At 45.9% G+C, this 8,290-nt stretch overlaps 1 non-coding gene across 1 annotated transcript; it reads left to right on the forward strand.

The window, feature by feature from the left end:
- Positions 1–7,480: 7,480 nt before the first annotated feature.
- Positions 7,481–7,555, forward strand: LOC111727938. Its single transcript, XR_002775363.1, has one exon. It is a non-coding gene; the product is annotated as a small nucleolar RNA SNORD28 (small nucleolar RNA).
- Positions 7,556–8,290: the final 735 nt, after the last annotated feature.

An 8,290-nucleotide genomic window follows, 5' to 3' on the forward strand; every position in this document is an offset into this window, starting at 1 on the left:
GCTTCCTGTTATTAGAATGAAAGGCCAGGGAGATAACACATGGAAAAGAAAACTAAATCTTAGTTTGACCTCATAAATAAAATTACATCCTCTTCCAAGTTGGAAAGAACATGTAAACTAAAAATGATTATGATTCATTCAAAGCTCTAAATCCTGGCTCTTCATTGTTGGCATAAAGGCAATAAACAAGAAAATTAAAACTGAGAGTATACTTCTTTTTCATATTATCAAATCAATTTAAGACTAAAAATGTTTAGATCTGGCAAGTGGATTTCATTTTAAAACAAGATATTTGTAGGAAAAATGGGGCTAGTCTGAACAGGAGAAAATGAGGCTAATCTGATCCTCTCAGCATCAAAAACTTATTTTTTTCTAATCACATTCTGAATTAGGTAGTATTTTCTACCTTGCTTAGTAGATTTGTTCCATCAAAGAAGGAGACTGTGGAAGATGTAGCTTGAATATATGAATTAAAAAGAGCCAGCACCTCAACTTTATTGAAAGCTCTGGTCATAAGGAATATTTCTCCCCAACTTTTTAAGCCTTTGTCAGACCTCCACATCAAAGACTAAAGAACTGTTGGGGGGGTTATTTGAATAATTCAACGACAGTTTTCTGCAACTTAAATATGAGAAGTGGGTATTTGGCTTTCTTCTTTCCCTTGGCCTTGAGAACTAAAATAGGAGGGAGGGATTGCTAGGAGAGGATAAGAAAGGGTGACCAGTTTTCACTAAATGTTTTAAGTAATTTTTCTAACTAATGTTTTACGTCCTGTGCTTACAATTAATTTACCTGTTTAGTCTTTTAAAAACTGGTCAGAAATTTGTAACAACATTACAACCCTACCTCCTTTTCAGAAAATGAATTTGAACAACTGATTCTACATTCTTGAGACTCTTAATGCTACCCTGGACGCTGGGATCTCGAAAAGATTTCTGTTTCTGAAGCAATGCAAAATGGTTCAGGTTTTCACAATGTTTAAATGGGTCATCTCCGACAAGAAAATATTGTTCAGGGAATAAGTTTACTTCATTCCATCAAAGTGACACTCAAGTTCAGAAAACTGCACACAAAGAGACCAACACAGACGTTGAGAAGGAACGGAAGGTGAGGTTCCATCAGTGTGCCCATGTGGTTCTTCAGACCCCTTGTGAAAGTGTCCGACCTCGGGTGTTCGCGGAGACCAGACGCTGGGGAAGCCCAGACTGAGAGAATAGTGCGTGGGCTCCGAGCTGGCAGTGCCCCAGCACCCTGCAGCGGAAGAGGGACCGCCCAGTCCCTGGGCTGAGGGCTGGGGAGGCACCGCGCGACGCCCCAGGAAGCCCACAAAGAGGCTCCGTGGGACAACCGAGCTCAGGTGCAGAAAAGCGCGAGGCCTGGCCCGGGTTCCTGCCTATGCTCAGCGCTCCAGGAAGAAAAGCCCTGGCCTCCTGGGGCTTGGTAAGGGCTCGTGCCTGAGTTTCTCTCCCCTCCTCTTGGAGTTGGACGTGCCAGCTGGTCACGCTATTTTCCTGCGGGGACAGAAAGGAAAGACTCCTTCCGCTCTCTTCAATCTTGGGGCCCCAGACTGGCTGCAGAAGTTGTCTCTGCCCTGCAGACGTCTCCACCGACGCCTCACGTCGCGCTCACGCTTCCCCAGGGTAGGCTTTCCTCGCCATGGCCCTAGGACAGACGCAGCACTCAAGGAAAGCTGCGTGCAGCACGGAACCGCGCACTGACATGCGCTTGGTCGCGCGCTTCGCGGCGGGCTTCGGGTGCTGCCCCCAGACGGCGGGCGGAGTCAGGCGGTCGCCTCGGTGAACCCCACCTTGACCCCAGCCTGTAACTCTCTCCCCGCGCTCAGGCTCCGCAGCCCGCTCCGGGGAGCACTGCTTAATTTGTGGGCAGCAGTGCGCAGGGAGCAGAACCTCAGGGTCGGGTCACAAGGCTCTCAGAGCGGGAGGAAGGCGGGGACCGGGAGGAAAGCGCAAAATCCCAGCCAAGGAGCGGCTCGCCATGACTGTGCAGGCTGGCGTCGCGCTAGCCAGGCAGGATGCCTTTTAAAATGATTCCTTAAATGCCTTTTACTGGTGATACACATATAAATGATATAAAAGAGAAACAGGCGCTCACATTCATAAGAGGTTGATAACTGGCCTCGTGGCGTGAGCTTGCCTGCCTTCATTAATTCTCGCGTCCTTCGTGCTTGCTGGGGCAGCTCTGCTGGTGCTTGACGAGCATCATTCTAGTCCCTCCCAGGCCTTTCAGATACGATCTTCCCCCACGTTTTCGAGAGCACCGTAGGTAACTGTTACATAGACAATTTTCAAAAGGACTGGAAAGCCTGGTGAGCATCACAGAGGAAGGCACGGTCGTCCACAGGAAAGGGCTGTCTGATTTACTTGCATTGTCAATGCCGGAGTCAGTACCAGGTTTTGAAGTTCTGAAGAGAATAGACTAATGTCCAGGGCTTAGGATATGTCAATCACGGCCTTGAAGAAGAACAGAAAGAGTCCAGGACAATTTTTATCATGATTACTGTTTACTTCTTTTTTTAAAGGTTTGAATATGTAAAATCAATGCTTCTTAGTCAAAGGAGTTACTGTAAGTTGAACTAAACCTGTAATAAAAAAAGTATTCATTTCCTAAGGAAAAGTACAAAAATTGATGACTGTGATTGTAAAAGGTAGCGATTGCTTTCGTATATCGACAGTGGGCGATACTACATTTGATCCTTACACGAAAGCATGTACAACAGAAAGAACGATTGTTTCTCTTTTAAACTTTTGTAGGTGAAAATAGTGAAATTGTCAGTTGAACTACGCGGTAAAGACTGACATTACCCTTAAAACATAAGTGACAGAAGGGTTCAGATGCAACATTCCTCCTGGGAGATTAACTCTTCCTCTTCTCATCTTCACCCCTCCACCCCGGAATTTGCCACACAAACGTGGCAAGGCAGGCGGTGTTTGGGGATGCTGCACAGAGCATCCTGATGGGATTTCAGAGCTTTGTTAAAGTAATAAAAGATGGTTTCTACATTTTCTGGGCGTCCGAGGCGGGGCGAACCTGCAAAGGAGAGGGGACACTGCCTATTGGCCGCTGTTGCTGCTTAGCGCCCCCCTCCCCGCCTCGGCACCCCCCTCCCCAGCCCCTTGGCAGCAATTGCTCTCCGGGTCGCCACTGGCTCTGCAGCTGTTTAGGGCTTAAAGTACTAGAGGAATTTAAAGCTTTCACTGGATCCCGCCAGGCTTGAATGTAATCTCTGAGCACTGCGGGCTTGTCTAGCTCCATCTAACTACCCACAGCTGCGATTTGACGCTGCCCAGGCCAGTGGAAAGGAAAGCACTTTGCAGAGGACCCTCCCGCACCCGGCGCGGACACGCAGGGAAAAAAGTGTGCTGCAGAGGGGGCCCGGGGGGCTTCTAGGGAAGCCGCGACCCACCCCGAGGGGAAGAACTTTGGTATCTTTTGGACGCTTTGCTGCGTGTCTAGTCCCCAGCCTGAGACAGGGGGCAGGCGCCTTGCTCCTCGGAGTCCCACGGGCCAGGGCCGCAGCTGGGAGGACGCTATGGACAGGTGTGTGCGCCCGAACTCGGAGCACCGGGAGGAGGCTGGGAGCCAGGGCAGAATCCCTGGAGTGAGTCCGTAGGGAGAAATCTGGCGTCCGAGCAGCTCCTGGGTCTTTTGCTGGCGCCGCAGATCAGCTTGCACCGCAGGACCCAGGGGAGCAGAACCCGGCCAAGCCAGACTTCGCAGACGCGCACGCCACCCAGCGCCAGTGTGCGCTGGTCTCAGCGCGCACTGGGTTAGGCAGAGCGCTTAGCAGATGGGTTTTACATCCCCAGTCTCTGTCTCCAAAGGACTCGCAATGTCGCCACGTTACCTTCTTTTTCTCAGCTCCTAGAGAACGATATCAGGCACAAGGATCGCACAGTAAAATATTGGTTCTTTCACTTAACAGGGATTGTTCAGCACCCACTCTGCCAGGCACTGGTACACGGTGAATAACAGGGACAAGGCCTTGAGTCTCCAGACGCTTACATTTCCAGGAGGTAGAATGAATAAAAGAATAAAGTTACCAAGAGGAATTGTGGAAAAGCTGATATCTATGGCCGCTTTCCTATTGGCTACCTCAGAAAGGACAAGAGAAGCGGGAAGATGACTTGAGCGTCGGAGTTCAAGACCAGCCTGGGACAGAGCGAGACCCTCATCTCAAAAAAAAAGACTGACAGAAAGATGGTAACCACAGTGACCAGCTATGTGTTCTACAGACAAATTAGCTACTCTCCTTGCTTCCTGGCTCTGGTATACTACAGTCATTCCTTATTGTACTGCACTTCACTTTATGTGCTACACAGATACTGTGCTTTTCTTAAGTTGAAAGTTTGTAACAACTCTGCCCTGAGCATGTGTATCCAACAGCATGTGGTCACTTCCTGTCTTTGTGTCACATTTTGATAATTCTCACAATATTTCAGACTTTTCCATCATTATTATGCCTGTTATGGTGATCTGTGATCAGTGATCTTTTACTGCTGTAATTGTTTTGGGGAGCTATGACTGCACTCATGTTAGATGGCAAATTTATCTGATAAATGTTGTGTGTTTGATTGTGCTACTAACCTCTCCTCTCCTCCTTCTTCTCTGAGATACAATATTGAAATTAGGCCAATTAACAACATTATAATGTCCTCTAAGTGGGCAAGTGTAAGGAAAAAAAATCACATCTCTCATTTTAAATCAAAAGCTAGAAATGATTAAGATTAGTGAAGAAGGCCTGAGAAAAGCCAAGACAGGCCAAAAGTGAGGCCTCTTATGCCTCACGGTCAGCCAAGTTGTGAATGAAAAGGAAAAGTTCTTGAAGGAAATTAAAAGTGCTAATTCAGTGGACACATGAAAAAAAAGCAAAACAGTCTGATACTGCTATGGAGAAAGTTTTAGTGGTCTCGATAAAGATCAAACTAGCCACAAGAAGTTTTGAAGCCAAAGCCTAATCCAGAGCAAGACTCTAACTCTCTTCAGTTCTTTGAAAGCTGAGAGAGGTGAGGAATCTGCAGAAGAACCGCCTGAAGCTAGCAGAGGCTGGCTCATGAGGTTTAAGGAAAGTAGATATCTGTATAACATAAAAGGGCAAGGTGAAGTAGCAAGTGCTTGTAACTGGGGCACCAGAACCAGCAGAGCCAATCACTCTTAGTCCTTTATTACCAAGATTCAGAATCCCAGGAAGACAGGGAGATCATTCTCAAAGCCCGCCTCATGTGGAGTTTCGCAGAGTTCTTATACCCTCCCCAAAGTTACTATCTTTAGCTTTAGATCATCTAGCCCGCTGATCTCTAGCTGATCTCTAGCTGTTGGATTCGGTGTTTTCTAATCTGTACATGGCCCATCTGTTATTTTTTCTTTAGCCCAGGGTTGTGATGGCTTTCACAGTGTCAGAGCCAGAGGAAGACTGGCTGATGTGACTGTGGGTTAACTAGTTTCATTAAGTAACTTTTACAGCTAAGGTGAGGGAAGAGGGTTCAGGCTGTTTGTCCTCCTATGCTGATGGCACTTGCTGCAGCAAATTATCCAGAACATCTAGCTAAAGTCTTTGGTGAAGGTAGCTACACTAAACAACAGGTGTTCAATGTAGATGAAACATCTTCACATGGGAAGAAAATGTCATTTAGGACTTTCATAGCTGGAGAGAAGAAGTTAATGCCTGGTTTTAAAGCTTCAAAAGACAGGCTGACTCCCTTGTTAGGAGATAATGCAGCTGGTGATCTTAGGTTGAAGCCAATGCTCATTTACTATTCAAAAATATCCTAGGGTCCTTAAGAATCATGCTAAATCTATTTTGCCTATGTGTTCTAGAAATAGAACAATAAAGCGTGGAACAATGCAACAGCATATCAGTTTACCATATGATTTACCAGAAGATTCACGTTGTTTTCATGTTTGGTAACACAACATCCATTCTGTAGCCCATGGATTAAGGAGTAATTTTGACTTTCAAGTCTCATTATGTAAGAAGTATATCTCAGATCTCAGCAGTCCCTGGAAGCAGCCGGAAGCCAGGAGCGAACCTAGTTCAGGAGAGTAAAAAGCCTATCCAAGTATAAAAAAAATCACTTCTGCCAGAAGTCAATAAAACTCTGATTGGGTTATAGAGGAGAGGCAGGGTGTGGACCAGGCGGGTAGAGAGACCCTCTCCTATAAAGCCCCTGGCAGGCAGGTCTAACTCCAAATCACAGCTGTCCCTGGAAGCAGCTGGAAGCCAGGAGAGAACCTAGTACAAGAGAGACAGTGGCCATGGCTGAGCACTTTAAAGAAGCAAGTTCATGCACTACCTGCCTAACTTATCTCAAAAAACCTGTGCACTTGAAGTGTGGATATCTGTGCTGCCTCCAATGCAACAACTCACAGCAGAAGGAGCCCCACAGGGAGAGTTTGCTGTGCCCCATCTGCCCTGTGGTCTCTCAGGAGAGTGACATCATGCTCTCTTTCCAGCTTGGGAAGCTGGTGTCAAAGGTCGTGGAACTGGAGCCCCAGCTGAGAGCTGTTCTACAGATGAACCCCAGAATGAGGAAGTTCCAAGTGCATATGATCTTAGATGTGGACACAGCCAATGACAGCCTCATCATTTCTGATGACCTGAGGAAGGTTCACTGGGAGTGTTTTAACCAGAATAGGAGCTGGCGACCTGAGAGATTCAGCGCCTTGTTTGTCCTGGGGTCCCCTTGTTTCACTTCCAGCCATCACTACTGGGAAGTGAGCGGGGGTAGGAGCGAAAAATGGGACCTGGGCATCTGTAAGGAATCAGTTACAAGGCAAGAACAGATCACACTGTCTACAGAATGGGGCTTCTTGACTGAGTGTGAGAAGATCACTGATTTTCACCGCCTGCACCTTGCCCTTGACCACTCTGTTGGTGAATCCCCGGCTCTTACAGGGTGGGGATTCTCCTGGATCCGGACATGAGTACCATCTCCTACCACATTCGTGACAGGTCCCATATCTTCACATTTACTAACATTGCTGCTGTGGAACCACTGCAGCCATTTTTTTGTTCCTTCAAATCTAGCTGACATGGTCAACGCTACCTGAGAGTCTGTCCTTCAGTGGATCCAGGCATTGAACCAGCCCTCATCCCGGGCAGGGCAAATGAAGTCATAACAAAATGTCTGTAGAAATTACTGAGTGTCCAGAACCAGAGCTAGAAATGTTTCTGTTTAGTGTAACAACATAGCAAGAAAAAGTAGTGGGTCATGTTATGACTCATGAATACAATGTCACTATATAAATTAGGAAACATTTATATTTCAGATATAGAATAATATTGTCATGTTTTTTGGGGGGAGACTCTTGTTTATATTTCTGTTCCAGTAGGTAGGTATTCTGAACTTTTACACAGTTTGGAGTGTACTCATTTTTATTTTCTGTAAGATCAATTTGGTGTGTTGTGGAGTTTAAAGAATAAACAATTATTTGAATATGAAAAAAAAAAGAAATAAGTCTGGTCAGATGATTTGAATTGATATGCTCATGCTTTGTGAGGTATATCAGTCAATTGCATGTTAGAGTTCTGATGGCAGTAAGAAGATTAAAAAAAGAAAGAGGCTCAGTGCCTGTACCTCAAGCGGCTAAGGCGCCAGCCACATACACCGAAGCTGGTGGGTTCAAATCCAGCCCAGGCCTGCCAAACAACTATGACAACTACAACCAAAAAATAGCCAGGCATTGGGCGGGCACCTGTAGTCCCAGCTACTTGGGAGGTTGAAGCAAGAGAATCGCTTAAGCCCAGAAGTTGGAGGTTGCTGTGAGCTGTGATGTCATGATACTCTACCGTGGGTGACAGCATGAGGCTCTGTCTCAAAAATAATAATAATAAAATAAATAAATAAATAGAAAGGAAAAGAAATACATTCTATAAGGCTATAACTGGTGTAATGGTGATTCCTCTGATAAATTCAGACAAAGCAAACTGAAAACTTTTCTGGAAAGGAGTCACGATTCTAGATATTATTAAGGACACTGTTAATTCATGAGAGGAGGTCAAAATATCAACATTAACAGGAATTTGGAACAAGGTGATTTCAACCCTCATAAATGACTTGGAGGGGTTCAAGACTTCAGGGCAGGGAGTAACTGCAGATGTAGAGGAAACAAGAACAGAACTAGTAGTGGAGACTGATGTGACTGAATTATCACAGTCTCATGACCAAACTTCAAATGAATGAGGAGATGCTTCCTATGGATGAGCAAAGAAAGAGATTTCTTTTTTTTTTTTTTTTTTGGAGACAGAGCCTCACGCTATCCCCCTGGGTAG

This window comes from Otolemur garnettii, unplaced genomic scaffold, assembly GCF_000181295.1.
Source record: "Otolemur garnettii isolate 467f Iridium unplaced genomic scaffold, OtoGar3 scaffold00132, whole genome shotgun sequence".
NCBI lineage: Eukaryota > Metazoa > Chordata > Mammalia > Primates > Galagidae > Otolemur > Otolemur garnettii.